The following is a 27179-nucleotide window of genomic DNA, read 5'->3' on the forward strand; positions in this document are numbered from 1 at the left end:
CGGTTTATATGGGGGCTATATATAATTATGGACCGATGGGGACCAATTTTTGCATAGTTGTTAGAGACCCTATGCTTACACGATGTACCAAATTTCAGCCTGTTCGGATGAATTTTGTTCCTCCAAGAGGCTCCGGAAGTCAAATATGGGGATCGGTTTATATAAGGGCTATATAATTATGGACCAATTCTGGCATGGTTGTTAGAGACCATATACTAACACCACGTACCAAATTTCAACCGAATCGGATGAATTTTGCTCATCCATGAGGATTCGGAGGCCAAACCGGGGGATCGGTTTATATGGGGGCTATATATAAATATGGACAGATGTGGACCAATTTTTGCATGGTTCTTAGAGACCATCTACTAACACCATGTACCAAATTTCAACCGGATCGAATGAATTTTGCTCTCCAAGAGGCACCGCAAGCCGAATCAATAACAACTACTTGTGCCAAGTTTCAAGTCGATAGCTTGTTTCAGTCCGAAGTTAGCGTGATTTCAACAGACGCACGGACGGACATGCTTAGATCGACAAAGAATTTCACCACGACCCGGAATATATATACTCTATGGGGTCTGAGAGCAATATTTCGATGTGTTACACACGGAATTACAAAGTTTATATACCCCCCATCCTATGGTGGAGGGTATAAAAAATCTATAGGGGATCCCGGGATGCACGTTAAAAGAAATGTTTGTGGTTTTTTCCAAAAGGACTGCATCGGAAGTGGAAAAAACTTGATGGGGGGTTCCGGGATGCGCTTTAAAAGAAATGATTTTGGTGGAACAACTTCCAATTTTTTTTTGCTGGGATATACTAACACTATGGCCATTTTGATCAAAAGTATATCTGATTTTCGATCAGAATCAGTAGCAATACTTTTTAGAAAAAGTAGAGTATGTTTATGTTATAAAAATATGTGGCGAGAATAACATAAAATAAATTAAAGTACTTACAAACAATTACAATTAATTCATACCATCATGACATCTCAATCTTTTACAAGTCATACAAAATAATATTAGCTATCAATACTAAAAAATCAAACAAGCTGACGCGTCAAATATGTAGCTGTTATAAAATTGCCAATATTCAGGATACTTCGCTCATATTATACACTGGAAACACTTGTGCATTTTGGTGCAATGTATCTATCAATCGTTAGTCATTTTATGGCATAACGTAATTAACATACTAAACATCAGCCTCAAGTACACTTTCATTTCACTCGATTTTTCTGGCATTTTGTGTGTGCTTTACTATATTTCCGGTAAAACAAAAAAAAAAGTAAAAAACAATTGTAGAACAAATGAAAAATTGCTTTGTAATGAACACAAAATTTCAAAAGTAGAGATGTGCATGTGCGTGAAGTACCACTCACGATTATTCACAGCACATTCACGATATGTGTGGTAACACCACCCAGAAGGAATATGACCGCCACAAACATGTTTTAAGAGCAAAATTTTATTTTTGGTTGGTGACCATGTAACATATTTGCCGCCACCATATTGTTTTCTCGATAATTATGTATCAGACATACATGTTATATTTGGCGAGAAAACAACATGTTTGCGCCAAAACATGTTACATGGTCACGCATTGAAAAGCCGTACTCATCCACCACTCACGACAATTCCCGTGACTCACAATTCTTGTTTGTCAGGTCACGTTTGAGTAAATGGTACAAAATTACACAACTAGAATATGGTTTGTCAGTCAGATTAATGTCAGTTGTTCTTTTGAATGGAAGTGATTAGCATTCAAGAAATATTATTAACGATTTTATATTTTTACTCACGCACAACATATTTAGTTTGAGTTCCTTTCATGCACATTCATGGAAGTTGCTTTGAATTTTGTTCACGATTCACGTAATTCACGCTTGCCACGAGAATTTCGAGTCACGCCCACATCTCTAATCAAAACATTACAAACATTCGTATTACTCCAATTGGTTGTTCAATACAATAGTTGTGAGCTTTTCAATAATAATACCTCCTAAAAGTAAACTATACATTTTGAATGTAATAGAATCATATTGGATTTTGACCAGCGTTGCCACATCGTGGAATCAACATTTTTTCCAAAATTCCCACTAGCGGACAATTTTTCCAATTGAAAGAAGAAAAAACATTTAAAAGCTAACAAATGGATTTTTTTGATTGATTTTTTTTCAGGATTTAGATAGGATTTTTGATTCATTTTTGGGTATAGTTCAGGAGATATAAGCGAAACAAGTTTTCCATAAAAAATTTCTTTTTTTGGATGATTTTGATAAAATGTTTGGTTATTTTTTAACAGAAAAGAATGCGGCAAAAACCCATAATATAGTATTTTAAAAATAAATTTTGATAAAAGTGTGAATACGATAAGAATTCAAACATTTTTCAAACATTTGAGTTGGAGAATGGTAACTCAAATTTTTGAAATGAAATCAATACAATGCAAATGAACCAAATTCTATTTGGTCCGACTATTGGTGCAAATTTAAAACTTAACAAGTATATACGGCCGTAAGTTCGGCCAGACCGAATCTTATGTACCCTCCACAATGGATTGCGTAGAAACTTCTACTAAAGACGGTCACCCACAATCGAATTACTTGGGTTGCGGCCGATGGCAAGACATCTTAAAACTTCTTAACATCATCTTCTAAATTGTAAGTTAGTCCATGCGGCATATATATTAGACACAAGAAAGGTCGATTCAGTTCTTGACCGATATATATATACACTGTTAGAAAATATGTTTTTCATATGTTCCTATATAAACAAAATGTGTTTCGGGCACGATTTTAAACCACAATATATTTAAGTGCGAACATGTAATTTTCCTAAACTAACACTAAATGTTTGGGACATCTATGTTAATATGTTAGAATATATTATGTTTGGGGCATGAATGTTTCATAAAAATCATATGTGTGAATACAAACATATATAAATTTACAAATTTCAACTAAACATACATATGTTGTGATATTTTATTCAAAGCGACAGAGAGAGTATAGAGAGAAATAGAGATGGAAACTGGGAGAGTTGACGAAAGATATCAATATAACACAGCAAAAGAGTCAAAAGAGAACAATTTCTGTGAAACCGCTTGTATGTTGTTTCGGAAAACTGTTTTATGATAAGGCCAAAAATTTGATATGTTTAAGTCTAAATATTATTTAATTTGAATAAAGAGAATATACATTCTGAACCAAGAGAATAGACATTTGAAAAACAAACAGCTTATGTTTTCGCCTTGAGAGCAGCATTTTATGTATGTGTGGACATGTGTTTTGTTTATCATTTTGGCATTATTTTTTTCTTGGTTCGTTAAAAGAAATCAGGGGTCTTCATAAAAATAACGAAAGGGCACTATACACTTTTTAGAGTTGGGACGGTAAAATGAAATAAGGAGGAAATAGTGAAAAATTACACAGTAAAATGTAAAAAAACAAAGTTTAGTTTCACTTTATTAAAAAGTAGTCCACGAGGAGTTGACGGACACCATCAAATATAAAAGCTGGCATTAAGTTCGACTTTTACAGCTAAAACAATTTAAAAAGTTTATTTTCTTTAAAATGAATTATTAAGGAAAAATAAAAGGAATTTTAGAGCGATGGTGTTAAATGCTAGTAAAAAACTGTTCACTCCTAAATAAATTTATGTTTATATTATAAAATTATGTATGTATGTTTATACTCGACTCCACGTTCTTCTTTTGTTAGTTTTTGAATTCCTTCCAAATTTTAAAGTTTTGTACAAAAACAGTTTTTTATTACAAGATTGTTATTTTTGCAATAAAAAATAATATTTTATCCAAAAATCATTCAATTTCGTTTATATCAAGCACTGTTACTGACTATAAATCTTTAATAACGCACATTTCGATGTTTCATTTAAAAAAATTAATATAGTATAAATATGAATGTGTAAATTAAAAAAAAAAAAAAAAAAAATTCGGTCGGAGCAGGGATTGAACCCACGACCCTTTGCATGCAAGGCAGACATGCTAACCACTGCTCCACGTGGCAAACAAATGTATGTTTCTGTTAAATAATGTTATGTTTGCATGGGCTCGTGGGCGCTGCAAACTATGCTATATAAATGTAACTTAAAACGATAATTATCTACTGGTGACTATAACAGCTACGTAGCCCAGTGGATAGTGTGTTGGCTTACAAACTGTATGGTCCTCGGTTCGATTCTCCGTGCAGGCGAAAGGTAAAATTTAAAAAAATTATAAAAGTGAATAATTTCTTCAACATTATTTGTATTACAGAGAAAGGTGCCAATAACTAAAAAATTTCGTGGAAGTGAAAATTACGAGTATGTTAGGGAATGCACAATCGTGTTTGGGAAAAATTCTTCCAAGCATATAATATTTTTGGCTCAAAATGCTTCCAAACATATAATATGTTCACATAAAACAAACATATTAATGTTTCGGCAGTATGCAATAATATATGTGCTTCCTGCAAAATATGTTTGGAACATATGTTAAAGAAGCGATTTTTTTTGAGGGTGTAGGGATGAAATAATTACGAACCGCAATGAACATTTGTGCGGTAATTATAGAGCCAGAATTGAAATATGGGGGCCGCTTTATATGAGGCTAATACACACTTATGAACACGAGCCTAACAAAAATGTTAGATTTTTTACTGTTTGGTAGATTGGTAGAAATCTTGATGCTTTTGAAGATTTTGCAAAATATTATTCTCCAACTAAGAGGTCCTTCATAAATTTTCTATAGAAATAAAATTTTGACAAAATTTTCTACAGAAATAAAATTCTGACAAAATTTTCAATAGAAATAAAATTTTGACAAAATTTTCTACAAAAATAAAATTCTGGCAACATTTTCTATAGAAATTATATTTTGACAAAATTTTCTATGGAAATATAAAATTTTTACAAATTTTTCTATGACAATAAAATTTTGGTAGATTTTTGGCTCGAGTGGCAATCTTGATTTTTCTGTGATTGGGGATCGGTTTATCTGGGGGTTATATATAATTATGGACCGATATGGACCAATTTTTGCATGGTTGTTAGATACCATATACCAGCACAATGTACCAAATTTCAACCGGATGGGATGAATTTTGCTCCTTCAAGAGCCTTCGGAGGTCAAATCTGGGGATCGGTTTATATGGGGGCTTTATATAATTATGTACCGATATGGGCCAATTTTTGCATGGTTGTTAGAGACCATATACTAACACCATGTACCAAATTTCAGCCAGATCGGATGAAATTTGCTTCTCTTAGGGGCTCCGCAATCCAAATATGGGGATTGGTTTATACGGGGGCTAGATATAATTATGGACCGATATGGACCAATGTACCAAATTTCAGCCAGATCGGATGAAATTTGCTTCTCTTAGACGCTCCGAAAATCAAATCTGGGGATCGATTTATATGGTGGCTAAACGAAAAGTGAAGCGATGTGGCCCATTTGCAATACCATCCGACCTACGTCAATAACAACTACTTGTGCCAAGTTTCAAGTCGATAGCTTGTTTCGTACGGAAGTTAGCGTGATTTCAACAGACGGGCGGACGGACGAACGGGTGGACATGCTTAGATCGACTCGGAATTTCACCACGACCCAAAATATATATACTTTATGGGGTCTTAGAGCAATATTTCGATGTGTTACAAACGAAATGAAAAAGTTAATATACCCCCATCCTATGGTGGAGGGTATAAAAATATTTTGCACCATCTTTGCTTGGATCGCTCCAATATGGCAATGCTGATTTGGAAATAGCCTGGACTTTACTCTTTCCGATATAAAAAAGTTCAATGTGATGATCGTATTTGTGGGGACAAACTGATATACAAATATGCACACAGTCAGTTTATTTGTCACCATAGCAGAAATTCAGCTTGCCATGGAATTTCTGTGATAAACATATGTATATTTGTTCTTTTATTAACCTGCAAGTCAGCACGTATTTCCAGCGCATATTTAGTTCTTACCCTGAAGCACTAAACTACGGACATACCCTTTATGTAACCAAAATTAAAACACAGAGCATAAAATCAGTTATCCAATATTTTACCAAGTTTACTAATTGTAACCCACTAAGAACTCGATAGAAAACCGAAACAAAATCTTATTTCCGTTATTTTTTTATACCCTCCATCATAGGATGGGGGGTATATTAACCTTGTCATTCCGTTTGTAACACATCGAAATATTACTCTAAGACCCCATAAAGTATATATATTCTGAGTTGTGGTGAAATTCTGAGTCGAGCATGTCAGTCCGTCCGTCCGTCTGTTGAAATCACGCTAACTTCCGAACGAAACAAGCTATCGACTTGAAACTTGGCATAAGTAGTTGCTATTGATGTAGGTCGGATGGTATTGCAAATGGGCCATGTCGAACCACTTTTACGTATAGCCCCCATATAAACCGATTCTCAAATTTGGCTTGCAGAGCCTCTTGGAGGAGCAAAATTCATCCGATCCGCTTGAAATTTGGTATTTGGTGTTAGTATATGGCCTACAACAACCATGCAAAAATTGGTCCATATCGGTTCATAATTATATATAGCGTCCATATAAACCGATCCCCAGATTTGACCTCCGGAGCCTCTTAGAGGAGCAAAATTCATCCGATTCGGTTGAAATTTATTACATTGCGCTAGTATATGGCCGCTAACAGCCATGCAAAAATATCGGTCCATATCGGCCATAACTAATCTTCCAAAATTTTATTTCTATAGAAAATTTTGTCAAAATTTTATTACTATAGAATGTTTTGTCAAAATTTTATTACTATATAAAGTTTTGTCAAAATTTTATTTCTGTAGAAAATTTTGTCAAAATTTTATTTCTATGGACTAACTTATAATTTAGAAGACGGTGTTAAGGATTTTTGAAGATACCTTTCCATCGGCAAGTGTTACCGCAACCCAAGTAATTCGATTGTGGATGACAGTCTTTAGTAGAAGTTTCTACGCAATCCATGGCGGAGGGTACATATATATTTTACATCGAAATATCGATTTCCGACTATATAAAGTATATATATATTTGTGATCAGGGAGAAATTCTAAGACGATATAGCCATGTCCGTCTGTCAGTCTGTCTGGCTGTCTGGATGTCTGTCTGTTGTAATCACGCTACAGTCTTCAATAATAAAGCAATCGTGCTGAAATTTCGCACAAACTCGTCTTTTGTCTGCAGGCAGGTCAAGTTCGAAGATGGGCTATATCGGTCCAAGTTTTGATATAGTCCCCATATAAATCGACCTCCCGATTTGGGGTCTTGGGCTTATAAAAACCTTAGTTTCTATCCAATTTGGGATTGGGAATCTAGAGGTATTTTATGACCACAAAGAAGTGTGCCAAAAATGGTGAGTATCGGTCCATGTTTTGGTATAGCCCCCATATAGACCGATCTCCCGATTATATTTCTAGGGCTTCTAGAATCGATAGTTTCTATCCAATTCGCCTGAAATTGGAAATCTAGAGGTATTTTAGCACCATAAAGAGGTGTGCCAAAAATGGTGACTATCGGTTATGTTAAGGTATAGCCCCCATATAGACCAATTTCCCGATTTTACTTCTTGGGCATCTAGAATCCGTAGTTATTATTCAATTTGGTTAAAATTTGAAATCTAGAGGTATTTTAGGACCATAAAGAGGTGTGCTAAAAATGGTGAGTACCGGACCAGGTTTTGGTATATCCCCCATATAGACCGATCTCCCGATTTGGGGTCGTGGGCTTATAGAATCCGTAGTTTTTATCCAATTTGCCTGAAATTGGAAATCTAGAGGTATTTTAGAACAATAAAGAGGTGTGCCGAAAATGCTGCGTATCGGTCCATGTTTTGGTATAGCCCCCAAATATAGACCGATCTCCATTTTTTACTTCTTGGGCGTCTAAAATCTGTAGTTTTTATCCAATTTACCTGAAATTAGAAATCTAGAGGTATTTTAAAACCCTAAAGATGTGTGCTGAAAATAATGAGTATCGGACCATGTTTTTATATAGCCCCCATATAGACTGATCTCCAAATTTTATTCTTGGGTTTATAGAAACCGTAGTTTTTATCTAACTTGCCTCAAATTGGAAATCTAGAAGTATTTTAGGACCATAAAAATTTATGCCGAAAATGGTGAGTATAGGTCCATGTTTTGATATAGCCATCAGATAGACCGATCTCCCGATATTACTTTTTGGGCTTCTAGATTTATAAGAACCATTTTTGTTTGAGTGTTAGAGGAATCATAATCTGGAAATTTTACATTCAGTTTCAAGCAATTTTCATGATCGGTGTGCCTTCTATATCGGTCTATATGGCGGTTCTAGAATCTAGACCTCAAATCGTAGGGCCTTTTTATAAGGGGGCCATATCAAAACCTGTACTGATATACAATATTATCAGCACACTTATTTATAGTCCTATAAACAACTACAGATTTTCAATTTGAGTCAAATTTGATAAAAACTACGGTTTCTAGAAGCCCAAGAAATAAAATGGGGAGATCGGATATATCAAAACATACACTGATACTCACCATTTTTGGCAAACCTCTTTATGGTCCTAAAATAGCTCTAGATTTTTAATATCAGGCAAATTGGATAAAAACTACGGTTTCTAGAATCCCAAGAAGTAAAATCGGGAGATCGGTCTATATGGGTGCTATATGAAAACATGGACCGATACACGTCATTTAGGGCACACGTATTTGTGGTCCTCAAATACCTCTTGATTTCCCATTTTAGGCAAATTGGATAAAAACTACACCCTCAAAAAAAATCGCTTCTCTAACATATGTTCCAAACATAATTTGCAGGAAGCACATATATTATTGGATGCTGCCGAAACATTAATATGTTTGTTTTATGTGAACATATTATATCTTTGGAAGCATTTTGAGCCCAAAAATATTATATGCTTGGAAGAACTTTCCCCAAAGAAGATTGTGCTCATTCCCTAACATAAATTTCACTTCCACGAAATTTTTAGTTCTTGGTACCTTTTTCTGTAATACAAATAATGTTGAAGAAATTATTCAATTTTATAAATTTTTTAAATTTTACCTTTCGCCTGGACGGAGAATCGAAACGAGGACCATACAGTTTGTAAGCCAACACACTATCCACTGGGCTACGTAGCAGTTATAGTCACCAGTAGACAATTATCGTTATAAGTTACATTTATATAGCATAGTTTGCAGCGCCCACGAGCCCATGCAAACATAACATTATTTAAAAGAAACATACATTTGTTGGCCACGTGGAGCAGTGGTTAGCATGTCTGCCTTGCATGCAAAGGGTCGTGGGTTCAATTCCTGCTCCGACCGAACCAATTTTTTTTTTAATTTAGACATTTATACTAAATTAAATTTTTATAATGAAACTTCGAAATGTGGGTTTACAGTCAGAAACAGTGCTTGATATAAACGAAATGACTTTTGAATAAAATATTATTTTTTTTTTTTTTTGCAAAACTAACAATTTTATAACAAAAAACTGTTTTTGGTATAAAAGTTTGAAATTTTGGAAGAAAATCAAAAACTCTAACAAAAGAAGAGTATAAACATAGATAAATAATTTTATAATGTACACATAAATTTATTTAGGCGTGGACCGTTTTTTACTAGCATTTAACAACATTTTAAATGCCTTTAAAACTTTTCGTGTTTTGTACTTAATTTCATTTTTACCTTTAAGGCCGTTAAAAAATGTGTGTCCATAATGTCAAAATGATAAACAAAACACTTGTCCACACATACACGCAGAGAAGGAATATGATCACCTCAAACATGCTTCAAGAGCAAAATGTTATTTTTGTATGGTGATCATGTAACATTTTTGTCACTAAAATGTTATTTTCTCGTCAAATATAACCTGCTTGCCGAAATCAAATACATGATTTCCAAGAAAATAACATGGCTGCGAAAACCATGTTACATGGTCACCACCCAAAAATAACATTTTGCTCTTAAAACATGTTTGAGGTAATCATATTCCTTCTCTGGGTGTACATAAAATTCTCCTCTCAAGGCGAAAACACATGCTGTTTTTTTCCAAATCTCTATGCTCTTGGTTCCGAATGTCTATTCTCTTTACTTCGAATACTCTTTCTAATATTCAAATTAAATAATATTTAGACTTAAGCATATCAAATTTGTGGCCTTATCATAAAGCAGTTTTCCGAAACAACATCCAACCGTTTCACAGAAATTGTAAACATATATATGTTTACTCGAAATTTGTAAATTTATATATGTTTACATTCAACATATTATTTTTATGAAACATTCATGCCCCAAACAAAATATATTTTAACATATTAACATATGTGTGCCAAACATTTAGTGTTAGTTTAGGAACATTACATGTTGGCACTTAAATATATTATGTTTAAAAATTGTGCCCGAAACACATTTTGTTTATATCGGAACATATGAAAAACATATTTTTCTAACAGTGTATGGATTCTAGAAGCCCAAGAAGTAAAATCGGGAGATCGGTCTATATGGGAGCTATACCAAACGATGGACCGATAATCACCATTTTAGGCACACCCCTTTGCGGTCCTGAAATACCTTAGATTTCCAATCTAAGGCAAATTGGATAAAAACTATAGATTCTAGAAGCGAAAGAAGTAAAATCGGGAGATCGGTCTATATGGGGGCTATATGAAAACATGGACCAATACACGCCATATTCGGCACATGTATTTGTGGTCCTAAAATACCTCTTGATTACCCATTTTAGGCAAATTGAATAAAAACTATGGATTCTAGAAGCCCAAGAAGTAAAATCGCGAGATCGGTCTATATGGGGGTTATACCAAACCATAGACCGATAATCACCATTTTCGGCACACCTGTTTACGGTCTTACGATACCTGTAGATTTAAAATTTCAGGCAAATTGGATAATAACTACGGATTCTAGAAGCCCAAGAAGTAAAATCGGGAGATCGGACTATATGGGTGCTATACCAAAACATCAACTGATAGTCACCATTTTTGGCACACCTCTTTATGGTGCTAAAATACCTCTAGATTTCCTATTTCAGGCGAATTGGATAAAAACTACGGATTCTAGAAGCCCAAGAAGTAAAATCGGGCGATCGGTCTATATGGGGGCTATACCAAACCATGGACCGATAATCACCATTTTCGGCATACCTCTTAGCGGTCCTAAAATACTTCTAGATTTCCAATTTAAGGCAAATTGGATAAAAACTACGGATTCTAGAAGCCAAAGAAGTAAAATCGGGAGATCGGTCTATATGGGGGCTATACCAAAACGTGGACCGATACACGCCATATTCGGCACAAGTATTTGTGGTCCTAAAATACCTCCTGATTTCCCATTTTATGCAAATTGGATAAAATCTACGGTTTCTAGAAGCCCAAGAAGTAAAATTGGGAGATCGGTCTATATCAAAACATGGACTGCTACTCACCATTTTCGGCACACATTTTTACTGTCCTAAAATACCTCTATATTTAAAATTTCAGACAAATTGGGTAAAAGCTACGGTATCTATAAGGCCAAGAACCCAAATCGGAAGGTCGGTTTATATGGGGACTATATCAAAACCGATATAGCCCATTTTCGAAATTGACCTGCCTGCAGACAAAAGACGAGCTTGTGCAAAATTTCAGCATGATTACTTCATTATTGAAGACTGTAGCGTGATTACAACAGACAGACAGCCAGACAGCCAGACGGACAGACGGACATGGTTATATAGTCTTAGAATTTCTTCCTGATCAAGAATATATATACTTTATATAATCGGAAGTCGATATTTCGATGTTACAAACGGAATGACAAACTTTATATACCCCCATCACCATTTTATGGTGGTGAGTATAAAAATGTTGGGTGTTGGGTACACGCCCAGCAAAAAATACTTCAGCAGTAAGAATTTAGTTGCACCTTTTGGTATACAATAAAATAGGAAGTGTATCCACACTGCATGTATCGGTGGCAATAACGTAAACGAGTGATCAAATTAGTTTATGATCATTCGTTTATGTTATTGCAACCAATTCATGCAGTATAGATGCATGAAAGGTAGTGCTGTTTTCCTTCATACCAATAAAAATATTGCTCACTTCTGAGCAATATTGTTATTGAAATCAGCAATTATATAAGCGCTATGTAGAAGCTGCTATAAATCGGGACATCGCCCATCGGGACATCAGCGCTGATTCGGTTGTTTTGTAAGCAGTTGGTACTGCCACTCTCCCTTACAATCCTGATGAAATAGTGCTCCATTTTTGCTGGGCGTTAATGATTGCTTATCGACTTACATATTTTACATATAACTAAATATTCGCATGTTTGCACAGTACAAACAACTTTTTTGTTTTCAAAAATTACGAAAATATATATATGCTTGAAGTCAAAGACGTATCCGTTTGTCAAAAAATCTATATTTTCTTCAAATTTTTTGTTGGTCTAAAATTTCATTAAGATGAAGAATCATTTTTTAATAATTACTACGAATCTCACAAATATACCAGCAAAGATTATGTTTTGCTTTGTAGATTCTATACATATCGTACCTAGACATCAGTTTTCGAGTGTTTTGTTTTCTTTTATTAGTTTTTTTAAGAATAGGCATTTAATAAAATGACCCCCCCCCCAATTTTTTTATCACGCAATATTTAACGTGAAACTATTTTTGAACTAATCAGCTGTTTTGTACAAAAATAAATTCGTAATGTTTATCGGTTTTACATTTTGATGACCATTGTACTCAATTCGTTGAGCATATTATTTTTGAAGAGTCTGCGACGTCACACTATGTGAGTATGTACACGCACAAAAATTATTTCTTTTCTTCGATAAAAAAAAATCTCTCTGATGACCTACAAAAATTATTTTTATACCCTCCGCCATAGGTTGGGGGTATATTAACTTTGTCATTCCGTTTGTAACACATAGAAATATTGCTCTAAAACCCCATAAAGTATATATATTCTGGGTCGTGGTGAAATTCTGAATCGATCTAAGCATGACCGTCCGTCCGTCTGTTGAAATCACGCTAACTTCCGAACGAAACAAGCTAACGACTTGGCACAAGTAGTTGTTATTGATGTAGGTCAGATGGTATTGCAAATGGGCCATATCAGTCCACTTTTACGTATAGCCCCCATATAAACGGACACCCAGATTTGACCTCCGGAGCCCCTTGGAAGAGCAAAATTCATCTGATTCGGTTGAAATTTGCTACGGTATCCAATAACCATGCAGGAATTGGTTCATATCAGCCCATAATTATATTTAGCCCCATATGAACCCATCCCGAGATTTGGTTTTGGAGCCTCTTGGAGAAGCAAAATTCATCCGATCTGGTTGAAATTTGGTATGTGGTGTTAGTATATGATATTTAACAACCATGCCAAAAGTGGTCCATATCAGTCCATAATCCCCCATATAAACCGATCCCGAGATTTGGTTTTAGAGCCTCTTGGAGGAGCAAATTTCATCCGAGTCAGTTTAAATTTGATACATTGTGCTAGTATATGGCCGTTAACAACCATGCCTAACTAGGTCCATATCGGTCTATAGTTATATATAGCCCTCAGATAAATCGATCCCCAATCACAGAAAAATTGGTCCATATCAAGTTCATAATTGTAGCCCCCTTTTAAGATACCGATTGTGGATGACAGTCTTTCGCAGAAGTTTCTACGCAATCCATGGTGGAGATTCGGCCTGCCGAACTTACGGCCGTATATACTTGTTTTTTTTTTCTAATGTTTGGCGAACATCCCCTTACACGTGAAGAAATTGTCCTCCCAACCATAAAAAATCAAAGTTGTTTTGATTTTATGCCAACATATCCCCGCAATACGCGAACATGGTCTTATACTACCGGATTTGTCGCCGCAACGTGTTGTGCCGCAGGGTTTATCCGATTGTATAAGGTCCCCTTTAGCCAATACTTTTTTACCTGTTTACATACCGAGACAAAAAACGACTTGTCTTTCGCCTCAATGTCTGCGATATACAGCGGATGGTGGTAGGACTTCATATATACAAAAAAAATATCTGATTCAATCACGAAATTAATTGATCCAATTAATTTTTTAATTGAAATGTCTTCAATCACAGAAATGATAGTAGCAATTAAAAAATTAATTGAAACTGAGTTAAAAAATTAATTAAAAGTCAATTAAAAAATTAATTGATACTATTAATGTTTGTGATTGTGATTTTTGCGAATCGTACGAAAATTTCCATCTGCTTTAGTTCATATTGAACTTATGTGTACGATCATTGAACCTTATACCCACGTTTAGTTCATAAAATTTTTCAAGCATACTTCAAAAAGGAAAATTTCATTATTAAAAAAAAAAAAATTAAATTAAATTTAACTACAAACTAATATTTTTTTACCATAAATTTAAGTTCAATTTAGTGTTAGTTTAACTCAGGGATCCGGAGCGGTCCATTTTTTTCGCTCCGCTCCGCTCCCGCTCCGGAGAAAAAAAAAACCGCTCCGCTCCTCGCTCCGCTCCGAGAAAAAAAAAATCGCTCCGCTCCGCTCCACGCTCCGCTCCGCTCCTCTTCGAGAAAATTATAGTACAAACATTGTATTCAATTGAGTTTTATTTTATTTAGAAAAATCGGGCGGTACATATATGGGAGCTATAGCTAAATCTGAACCGATTTCGATGATTTTTTGCACATATAGTTAGTGCTATAGAAGATTACATTTCGCCAACTTTGAGTAAGATCGCTTGATAAATAAGGGTTTTATGACCTAATTTGACAAAATCGGGCGATACATATATATGGGACCTATATCTAAATCTGAACCGATTTCGATGAAATTTTCAGACTTAAAGGGTGATACAGAAGATTATTTTGTGCTAAATTTGACGACGATCGGTTAGTAAAAAAAGTGCAACGTGACCCCATTTGTCGAAATCGGGCAATACATATATATGGGAGCTATATCTAAATTTGATCCGATTTCTTCCAAATTCAATAACGTTCGTCCTTGTGCCCAAAAAAAACTCCCTGTACCAAATTTCATCAAAATCGGTTAATAATTGCGACCGAAATCCTGTGAACAACAAATACATGGACAGACGGAGGGACGGACGCCAAGCGCTAGATCGACTCAGGAGGTGATTCTGAGTCGATCGGTATATATTTTATGGGGTCTAAAATCAAAATTTCTTGTAGGCACATTTTTTGGCAGATCAAACTTGTTATACCCTAACCACTATGTGGTTTAGGGTATAATGACTTTAAAACAATGTGTTGAAATATTTTATCAATTTTGAAGATTTTTTCAGAAATATTAAATCCATTTTGACTTCATTAAAGGAAGCATTCTAGGAAGCATATGTTAATTTTTCATTTTTTAGATTTTTTCGTCAGTTGTTATCATAATCCTTTAAAAACGAGTTAACGAGTTATTTTTTTTCCATATTAAGACTTGACTTCCAGTAGAAATTATGCTATGTTTCAAGTAAAAAGCGTCTTTAAAATAAAGTGTTGAAAAACATGTCTTATTTTTTAACGATTTTTTGCTTTGTAGGCAAGATGCAAAAAGGAAACAAATTTAAAGACAATTTTATTAATTTTAAAGAATTTTTCTTAATTATTAAAGTCACGTTGACCTTACCTCAAAAATTTTATCTTTCATGTTATGATACACATTTTTAAGTAAAATCACTTAATTATAAGGACATTACAATTTCATTCAAAAGTTTATTGCCTTTTGGACAAGAAAACAAGTATATACAGCACTAAGTTCGGCCGGGCCGAACCTTAAATACCCACCACCATGAACCAAATATTAGGGTTTCCTTTGAAATTTTAGGAGGGCTTGAGGACTTGAGGACACTTCCCGAAGATAAATTTAAAGATTTATCCTATGAGGACTATATCAGATTCTGGATTTATAAGAACCATTTTTGTTTGAGTTTTAGAGGAATCATTAACATCTCTTGTAAGTGTGCAAGAAAATTATAAAATAACGTCTTGATTTGAAATCTTAAATATGTAGAAGTCAAATCTGGAAATTTTACATTGAGTTTCAAGCAATTCAAGTGAAGTCGGTCTATATGGAGGCATTACCAAATGGACCGAGCCTAAAATACCAGAATATTTACAATTTCAGGCAAATCAGATAATAATTACGGTTTCTAGAAACCCAAGGAGTTAAATCGGGAGATCGTTCTTATGGGGGATATACTAAAACATGGACCGCTACTCACCGTTTTCGGCACACCTCTTTATGACCCGAAAATACCTCTAGATTTCCAATTTCAGGCAAATAGGATAAAAACTTCGGATTCTAGAAGCCCAAGAAGTAAAATCGGGAAATCGGTCTATATGGGGGCTATACCAAAATATGGACCGATACTCACCATTTTCAGCACACCTCTTTATGGTCCGAAAATACCCCTAGATTTCCAATTTCAGACAAATTGGATAAAAAATACGCTTTCTATAAGCCCAAGACCCCAAATCGGGAGGTCGTTTTATATGGGGACCATACCAAAACATGGACCGATACTCACAATTTTTGGCACACGTATTTGTGGTCCTACAATACCTCTAGATTTCCAATTTCAGGTAAATTGAATAAAAACTGCGGTTTCTATAAGCCCAAGAAGTAAAATCGGGAGATCGGTCTATATGGGGGCTATACCAAAACATGGACCGATACTCACCATTTTTGGCACACCTCTTTATGGTCATAAAATACCTCCAGATTTCAAATTTCAAGCAAATTGGATAAAAAATATGATTTCTATAAGCCCAAGACCCCAAATCGGGAGGTCGGTTTATATGGGGACTATATCAAAACCTGGACCGATATAACCCATCTGCGAACTTGACCTGCCTGCAGACAAAAGACGAGGTTGTGCAAAATTTCAGCACGATTGCTTCATTATTGAATACTGTAGCGTGATTACAACAGACAGACAGACGGACATCGTTATATCGTCTTAGAATTTCTCCCTGATCAAGAATATATATACTTTATATAGTCGGAAATCGATATTTCGATGTGTTACAAACGGAATGACAAACTTATTATACCCCCGTCACCATTCTATGGTGATGGGTATAAAAAACTTTATTTTAGAGAAATGCGTCTTCCATGTTAAGCAAAATTTGCATTCTTATTCTAAGGACATGGAATCTTTGACTTCACGACAATATTTTTTTCAGTGTAGAAAACTAAAAAATTAAATATAAATAAGATCGTTTAATTGCCTTTATTTGACGTTCATTACAAACATCTTTGTAGTAATACGGGATGAAATTGATCGAAAGTACTGTTGTTACTTTTACATCACATACTAGATATATATTTTGACATTTGCCGTTTTTGAAAACAATTACTAAAAAACACGTTGTGTTTTCCCCAATGTACGTACGTACAAAAATACATATCGTACATTTTAAACGTTTACTCACACTACGCTAAGTACTAGCTAAATTTGAAATTACCTACACAGTGTAATTTCAAAGTTACACATTTCATTCAAGTAATATTTTATTCGGAGCGGAGCGGTTTTTCATTTGGAAACCGCTCCGCTCCCGCTCCGCTCCGGATTTTAGAAATGCCGCTCCCGCTCCGCTCCCGCTCCGGCAAAAAAAGGGCTTGCTCCGCTCCGCTCCACGCTCCGCTCCGCTCCGCTCCGGATCCCTGGTTTAACTTAACGGACTTTTTTCTGTGTAATCTATGTAGTGCTCGTCTGACTCTTTATACATTTTGTCGTTTTCATAAAAAAATATTTTTTTTCTGCGTATATAATTGGTGAGAGGCCCATTAAAATCTTTCGATTCAATGTAAGAATTATTTTTTCATACATTTATTTTTGTTTTATTTGTTTACATGAGAGATCTAGCCAAAAATAAACACAATTCAATGACACCATGTAGTTCCGATATTAGCTGCCAAGTTACTAAATGTAAGCACACTAACGATTTCTGAGAGCCGGAAGGAAATGTGAGTGATGTACAACACTCTGTCAGGTAATAATAGTGGTAAGTGGCGGATGCTGGATGACCACAAACATCTACAGTGATGGAAACAAGTATAAATGGCCGAGATTTAAATACGCATCTTCATGGAACGCATAGAAAAATTTTCTTTGAAAACACCTCCTCTTAACGGATTATAATATTTCGGATGGAAATCGCGAATTCTATATTCTCAAGTAGTCAAACCGGTCTTTATGGGGCTATGAGTCTATGTCTTTGAGTCTCAGCGCGAGAGCTTTATTGAAGGCTGTAGCGTCATTACAAAAAACAGACGCACGTCATAGAAAAACAAGTAAGGAAAGTCTAAAGTCGGGCGGGGCCGACTATATTATACCCTGCACCACTTTGTAGATCTAAATTTTCGATACCATATCACATCCGTCAAATGTGTTGGGGCTACACTCAAAAAAAAGTGAACTCTCTATTTCACTAAAGCCAATTTAACTTTATTTTAGTTCATGTAATTATTATGTTTGGAGAAAGTTTCGTTTACTCTAATAATTTTTTGCGTACGTTAGTTAAATGAACTAAAAAACGCGAAAAAATTATACTCAAATTAAGTAAAAAGATTTACTAAATTCGCACTTCCCACAAAATAGTTCATTATTTCTTTAAATTTGTAAATTTTACCAAAAATGCGTTCATCATGAACTTCGTATGTCACTAAAGACATTCTTGCATTTTTTAACTCCAAGTTTTTCCTTCAAACTACAAAATTTTCTTTGACAAGTGAAAAAAAATGAATTATGCCTAACAAATTTTCTTGCATTTGTCGAAAAATATTTACTTATTTTTGTGATATCGGCGACATCTCAGCGTTTGTAATACTGTTTAGTTAAAATTTTCTAAAAATATTCAAAATTTTCTAAAATTAACCAACAATTTTCTTCCTGGTGGGTTCACTGTTTTTTCAGTGTATATATAAAGGTTTGCCCAAATACATACATTTAAATATCACTCGATCTGGACAGAATTTGATAGACTTCTACAAAATCTATAGACTCAAAATTTAAGTAGGCTAATGCACTAGGGTGGAACACAATGTTAGTAAAAAAAAATATGGGAAACATTTAAATCTGGAGCAATTTTAAGAAAACTTCGCAAAAGTTTATTTATGATTTATCGCTCGATATATATGAATTAGAAGTTTAGGAAAATTAGAGTCATTTTTACAACTTTTCGACTAAGCAGTGGCGATTTTACAAGGAAAATGTTGGTATTTTGACCAATCAGAAAAACATATATATGGGAGCTATATCTAAATCTGAACCGATTTCAACCAAATTTGGCACGCATAGCTACAATGCTAATTCTACTCCCTGTGCAAAATTTCAACTAAATCGGAGCAAAAAATTGGCCTCTGTGGTCATATGAGTGTAAATCGGACGAAAGCTATATATGGGAGCTATATCTAAATCTGAACCGATTTCAACCAAATTTGGCACGCATAGCTACAATGCTAATTATACTCCCTGTGCAAAATTTCAACTAAATCGGAGCAAAACATTGGCCTCTGTGGTCATTTGAGTGTAAATCGGGCGAAAGCTATATATGGGAGCTATATCTAAATCTGAACCGATTTCCACCAAATTTGACGCGCATAGTTATAATGCTAATTCTACTTCCTGTGCAAAATTTCAACTAAATCGGAGCAAAAAATTGGCCTCTGTGGACAAAGGAGTGTAAATCGGGCGAAAGCTATATATGGGAGCTATATCTAAATCTGAACCGATTTGGCTGATATTTTGCAAGTTTTTCGAGACTCATAAAATATTCGGATGTACGGAATTTGAGGAAGATCGGTTGATATACACGCCAATTATGACCAGATCGGTGAAAAATATATATGGCAGCTATACTAAATCTGAACCGATTTTTTCCAAAATCAATACGGATCGTCTTTGAGCCGAAACAGGACCCTATACCAAATTTTAGGACAATCGGACTAAAACTGCGAGCTGTACTTTGCACACAAAAATACATCAACAGACAGACAGACGGACAGACAGACAGATAGACAGACAGACGGACATCGCTAAATCGACTCAGAATTTAATTCTAAGACGATCGGTATACTAAACGATGGGTCTCAGACTTTTCCTTCTTGGCGTTACATACAAATGCACAAACTTATTATACCCTGTACCACAGTAGTGGTGAAGGGTATAAATATTACCAATATTATCTTTCTAATATTTTCGATTATTAAACAAGTATATACGGCCGTAAGTTTGGTCAGGCCGATGATTATGTACCCTCCACCATGGATTGCGTATAAACTTCTTCTACACACTGCCATCCACAATCGAATTACTAGGGTTGCGGTAACGGTTGCCGATGGCAAGGTATCTTAAAACCTCTTAACACCGTCTTCTAAATTATAAGTAAGTCCATATATTAAATTAAAAAAGACCGATTAAATACGTGTATAACTCAGGTTGACAAAATTTTCTATAGAAATAAAATTAAAAAAAAAAATTCTATAGAAATAAAATTTTGACAAAATTTTCTATAACAATAAAATTTTGACAAAATTTTCTATAGAAATAAAATTTTGACAAAATTTTCTATAGAAATAAAGTTTTGACAAAATTTTCTATAGAAATAAAATGTTGACAAAATTTTCTATAGAAATAAAATGTTGACAAAATTTTCTATAGAAATAAAATTTTGACAAAATTTTCTATAGAAATAAAATTTTGACAAAATTTCCTATAGAAATAAAATTTTGACAACATTTTCTATAGAAATAAAATTTTGACAAAATTTTCTATAGAAATAAAATTTTGGTAGATTATTTTTGGCCCGAGTGGCAACCATGAGTATGAACCGATATGGACCAATTTTTGTGTGATTGGGGATCGGCTATATATAACTATAGACCGATATGGACCAATTTTGGAATGGTTGTTAGCGGCCACATACTAACACTATGTTCCAATTTTCAACCGGATCGGATGAAATTTGCTTCTTTTAGAGGCTCCGCAAGCCAAAAAAAAAAAAATTGGAATTTTTTTGAACCACTATTACACTTTTCTTATAAGACATATTGAAATGCAATGAATCACGAAGCCAAATTATTACCAATAAAGGTGGCTATACTCGAAAACGTATCGAAGAAGCAAAAATTTCCATTAAAACTAATATAAAGTTTGACAGAATTGTTTTTTGTTTTCATATTCATATTCTAAACTTCATCGCTGTTGGTGGGTGAACTTTTTTGATGCTAGCGAAAAAGTAAAAACGTATTTCTTCATAGTTTTTAATGGCCTATTGGACTACAGTATGCCAATTTTGAAATTCGGAAAAATTGTTAAAAAGTTGTAGCCCTAGTATATATATTTTGGGTCGTGGTGAAATTCTGAGTCGATCTAAGCATGTCCGTCCGTCCGTCTGTTGAAATCACGCTAACTTCCGAACGAAACAAGCTATCGACAAGTAGTTGTAATTGATGTAGGTCGGATGGTATTGCAAATGGGCCATATCGCACCACTTTTACGTATAGCCCCATATAAACCGACCAACAGATTCGGTTTGCGGAGCCTCTTGGAGGAGAAAAAATCATCCGATCCGGTTGAAATTTGGTACGTGGTGTTAGTATATGGTATCTAACAACCATGCAAAAAGTGGTCCATATCGGTCCATAATTATATATAGCCCCCATATAAACCGATCCCTAGATTCGGCTTGCGGAGCGTTTTGGAGGAGCAAAATGCATCCGATCCGGTTGAAATTTGGTAAGAGATGTAAGTATATGGTATCTAACAACCATGCAAAAATTGGTCCATACTTATATATAGCCCCCATAGGTTAGGTTAGGTTAGGTGGCAACCCGATGTTTCAGGCTCACTTAGACTATTCAGTCCATTGTGACACCACATTGGTGAATTTCTCTCTTATCACTGAGTGCTGCCCGATTCCATGTTAAGCTCAATGGCAAGGGACCTCCTTTTTATAGCCGAGTCCGAACGGCGTTCCACATTGCAGTGAAACCACTTAGAGAAGCTTTGAAACACTCAGAAATGACACTAGCATTACTGAGGTGAGATAATCCACCGCTGAAAAACTTTTTGGTGTTCGGTCGAAGCAGGAATCGAACCCACGACCTTGTGTATGCAAGGCGGGCATGCTAACCATTGCACCACGGTGGCTCCCTATATAGTCCCCATATAAATCGATCACCAGATTTGAACTCCGGAGCCTCTTGGAAGAGCAAACATCCTCCGATCCGGTTGAAATTTGGAACGTTGTGTAAGTATATGGTCTCTAATAACCATGCAAAAATTGGTCCATATCGGTCTATAATTATATATAGCCCCCATATAAACCGATCCCCAGATTTGACCTCCGGAGCATCTTGGAGGAGCAAAATTCACCCGATCCGGTAGAAATTTGTTACGTGGTGTTAGTATATGGTCTCTAACAACCATGCAAAAACTGGTCCACATAGGTCCATAATTATATATAGCCTGTTGGTTAACTACTCTTGTAGTTTAGTCAACGCAATGGTTTTAAGCTGAGATCAAAACTACAAATATGATTGAATAGCAAACCAACAATAACAAAATTTTATTTCTATAGAAAATTTTCTCAAAATTTTATTTCTATAGAAAATTTTGTTAAAATTTTATTTCTATAGAAAATGTTGTCAAAATTTTATTTCTATAGAAAATTTTGTTAAAATTTTGTTATTATTATAGAAAATTTTGTCAAAATTTTGTTTCTATAGCAAATATTGTCAAAATTTTATTTCTATAGAAAATGTTGTCAAAATGTTATTTCCAAATTTCGTTAAAATTTTATTTCTATAGAAAATTTTGTCAAAATTTTATTTCTATAGAAAATTTTGTCAAAATTTTATTTCTATAGACAATTTTATTTCTATAGAAAATTTTGTTAAAATTTTATTATTATAGAAAATTTTGTCAAAATTTTATTTCTATAGAAAATTTTGTTAAAATTTTGTTATTATTATAGAAAATTTTGTCAAAATTTTGTTTCTATAGCAAATATTGTAAAAATTTTATTTCTATAGAAAATGTTGTCAAAATGTTATTTCTAAATTTTGTTAAAATTTTATTTCTAAAGAAAATTTTGTCAAAATTTTATTTCTATAGACAACTTTATTTCTATAGAAAGATTTTGTCAACCTTAATAATATACGTATCAAATCGGCCTTTTTTGGTTTAATATAAACCCCTTATGGACTTACTTACAATATAGAAGACGGTGTTAGGAAGTTTTAAAATACCTTGCCATGGGTATGTGTTACCGCAACCCAAGTAATTCGATTGTGGATGACAGTCTTTAGTAGAAGTTTCTACGCAATCCATGGTGGAGGGTACACATGCTTCGACCTGGCCTGGTATATACTTGTTTTGTCTAATATTAACTTTCAATTTAGAAGATGATGTTCAGAATTTTAAGATACCTTGCCTTCGGTAATTATTACTACAATCCAAGTAATTCAATTGAGGATGACAGTCTTTAGTAAAAGTTTCTACGCAATCCATGGTGGATGGTACATAAAATTCGGCCTGGCCGAACTTACGGCCGTATATACTTGTTTATAACTCGTTTTTTTCATATTTTTACGGGTATTTTAAAATTTTCTGTTTCAAATAAATTTTGTCGAAAAAAAATGCTAAATCATTTCTAGAAAAATTGCGATTGTGTCGGGTAAGTTCGGGAATGCATTAAAAATTATACAAATTATACAAATTCACTGTTTGATAAAATATCACAAAATTTTTTAATTCACATCCAAAACAGAGTTCGTATCACACCTTAAAAAGGTGATGCGAATTCAGTGCAACGACTGTTAAAATGGTAAACATCCGTCTTATGACAAGCCCATATTAAAGGCATCGCTTATGCACCAATTTTGCACCACGTCCGGATCCAAATAGAATATTTCACTACTTTTTTGGCGAGACATTTTGCTGGGTTCGTACCCATTGAGCCAAAAATGAACTTTGTTGTTGAACAGAGAAGCGCGCGATGAACATTCTTAATAGATCACGCATTTTGATAATGAAATTCAAAAAATTTGCAAGCGTTGTTCGTGAAACACGAAAAATACATCAAAGTTAAAAAAAAAATTAGACGCGAAAGTGAGTACATGAAAAAGTAAGTACGCTTCTTCAGTTTACGGAACATTTCTCACTTCCGTTATTCAATAACTACACGGTTGAAAAAGACTGTTTTTCATATGTTTGGCTATAAACATTATATGTTTGGAACACAATTTTTTAAACACAATATTTTTGAGTGCAAGCATATAATGTTCATAAACTAGCATAACATGTTTGGGACATATATGTTAATATGTTAGAACATATTATGTTTGGGACATAAAATGTTTGTAAATATAATATGCTTGGATGCAAACATATATTAATTTAGAAATAGCCTATAAACATATATGTGTTTAGTAGCTTGGAGCGCTATTTAACAGGGAGCGATATTGAATTAAGTTGGTGGTTGTTGCTTGTTATTACAAAATTAACATTTTACTTTTCCTTGGGCAATTGATCAGCTACTTCTTTGATCCTTACAAACTGTGTGGTCCGCTGTTCGAATCCCCGTCCGGCAAAAGGTAAAATTAAAATAAAAAAAATCATACAATTTAATAATTTCTTCTACAATGTTTGTATTACAGAAAAAGGTGCTAAGAACTAAAAAATCTCGTGGAAGTGAGAAAGATGTGGGGGAATATACAATTGGGCAGAAACAAAATTTTGAGCATTCAGGTCGAAAACCTATGTTGTTAGCACCTATATTACCTGTTTATAATTCATTATGATTGTAAATATATAAATAAATAAATAAAATTTTGAGCACAATATTGTTTGGGAGAATTTTTTTTAAGCATATAATATTTTTGGGTGCAAAATGCTTCCAAACATATTATATGTTCATATAATAACATATTGTTTTTTGGAAGACAACATTATTGAATTTGGATGCAAAAATACAAAATGTTTGGAACTTAGACTACCCAAACATATATTGTTTAGACCAATATGCTTTCAAACATATTATATATTGGAAGAGATCAAACATATAAATGTTTGGGCAATACCCAAAAATATATATGCTTGAAGCAAAATATGTTTGGGAGTATATGTTACAGAATCGATTTTTTGTGAGCGTGTATAATGTTGAGAACTGCAAGTTTAATTAAACATATAAAAATGTAAGTTGATGAGTAAATGGTTGGAATGTACATTAAAAAAAAAAAACATGTCCAGTTCCAAAGAGTTTGCTTTACACTAAAGATTTTGGTATTCATTCCGAGCCAAAGAAGCGGAGAATATGTTTGGGAGTATATGTTACAGAGGTTATTTTTGTTTGAGGTTATATACGGGTTTTGTATATAAATAATTATATGATTGTACTATACAAATAAATTAGAAACATATTTGCTTAGTTGGAGGTAAATATAAGTTCTTTTGGGAAATTCTAATGCAAGTAAATATTCGATTTACAAAGCCTTGGATATCATAATACATACATATATATCTGCACAATTCAAATCGTGACAATATGTACGCTTGAAGCAGAATGTGTTGGAAAGTATATGTCACAGATGCGATTTTTTTGTTTTCGAAGGTGTCGGAATAAACTATATTTTGTGATTGATCCATAGCTATTACATTCAACAACCAAAGTTTTCTTTAATATTCTCCATATTGCAATCATTCTCCACATGCCGTCGTTGTGCTCAAATGCACATTTGTTAGTGCCATACTTTTTCTGATACTGCATTTACAGAAACTCTGGCCTTAGCAACGAAGAATCGCATGTTTGATTTTTGTATTTCAACGCATAAGCAAAGATAATAAATAGCAAGTCCGACAGAAACATTACAATGGTAGTTTTGCTGATTATTTGTATACATACATTTATTTTATTAACCATTTTCATATTGAAGACTTACCATTTCATTTAATTAAATCCGTTAATGGTAGAATACTGCAAATATACAGCAAATTTTTAAGGATTATGAGTTGATATTTATTCCAAATGCCTGTTCATACCAAAATTTAATTCACTTTGTTACAGATTAGTGCCCATATGCACAACAGTTTGTCAAAGAATTTTACGTTAACTTCTTTTTGAATATGAAGGTAATTTTTGTTTTACACATTCTTTTAGACTTTGACTATATGTATTTCATTTATTGAATTGAATTTTCATAATTTATATATTTTATGCAATTTAACACATATTACATATTTGTTTTAAATCTCACAGTATATCTCGGTAATTTAGTTGAACCTTGAACTTCCTACTAACATAGTAACCGATTTCCGTATTAATTTTCAACACCACATTTTCTTGTTGCAAGTGCTTTAGTTGTACACGCGTACCATCATAATTTATTCGAATTCTGTTGTTGTTGAGAGATCATTTCCACCATTTACCACGATCGGAAACAAACTAAACAGAATTAAGAAATAGTCTAATAGCATGGGCAGTGTTAATCACACCCACCATCACCGCCGCCGATCACCACAATACAAATTAAACAGTCTGACTATAACGATTGCGTTTGTTTACTAGGCTATTCTACTACATACTCTCTGGCGCTGACGATCATCTTCGGTTGTGCGTTGCTCATTTTGTTTGTCAACAATCGAGGAACACACACACACACATAATTGTACCCACCCGACCACTCAAATATATGGCAAGATTCAGTTCATACCGGTGCAGAGTGGCAAAGAGCTTTATCATTGACAATTCGGCAAAGAAACAGAGAAAGCCGAAGTGTAACGGGTGATAAGGAAAAAAGCAGCCAGAGTCTATCAAAGAGAAGCGATCATATTCAGAGGTTTCATAGATGTCAAATGAGGAGATTGCCACTTTGTTGGTGCTACGTTAAAGATGTCTGCGAGACGGAAATGGACTTTATAGACATTCAATGGTATTTTACAAAAAATGCAATATCATCCTTAATGTATCATTGATACCAGGTGTTAAAGTTAAATGAAATCCCATAGAAGTCTCACCACAAATATAATTAGTTTCTACACTGAAAAAAAAAATATTTACGTGACATTAAAGATTACGCAACCTTTGGAATTAAGAAACCGTTTTTATACCCTGCGCCACACTGTGAAACAAGGTATTATAAGTTAGTGCATATGTTTGTAAC

General features: G+C 34.1%; 1 protein-coding gene across 3 annotated transcripts in view; it reads right to left on the reverse strand.

The window, feature by feature from the left end:
• The window catches only part of cu (NADP/NADPH phosphatase nocturnin), a 129955-nt gene extending 103422 nt beyond the window's left edge, over positions 1–26533 (reverse strand). The window contains exon 1 of one of the 3 annotated variants that reach the window (XM_075303820.1): positions 25959–26533. The gene's annotated coding sequence lies outside the window, so the exon portion shown is untranslated. The remainder of the gene's footprint in view (positions 1–25958) is intronic. The other 2 variants (XM_075303822.1, XM_075303823.1) reach the window with 2 other exon arrangements.
• Between the last annotated feature and the right edge of the window lie 646 nt (positions 26534–27179).

The sequence above is a fragment of the Haematobia irritans genome, chromosome 4, assembly GCF_050003625.1.
Source record: "Haematobia irritans isolate KBUSLIRL chromosome 4, ASM5000362v1, whole genome shotgun sequence".
In the NCBI taxonomy this organism is placed as follows: domain Eukaryota; kingdom Metazoa; phylum Arthropoda; class Insecta; order Diptera; family Muscidae; genus Haematobia; species Haematobia irritans.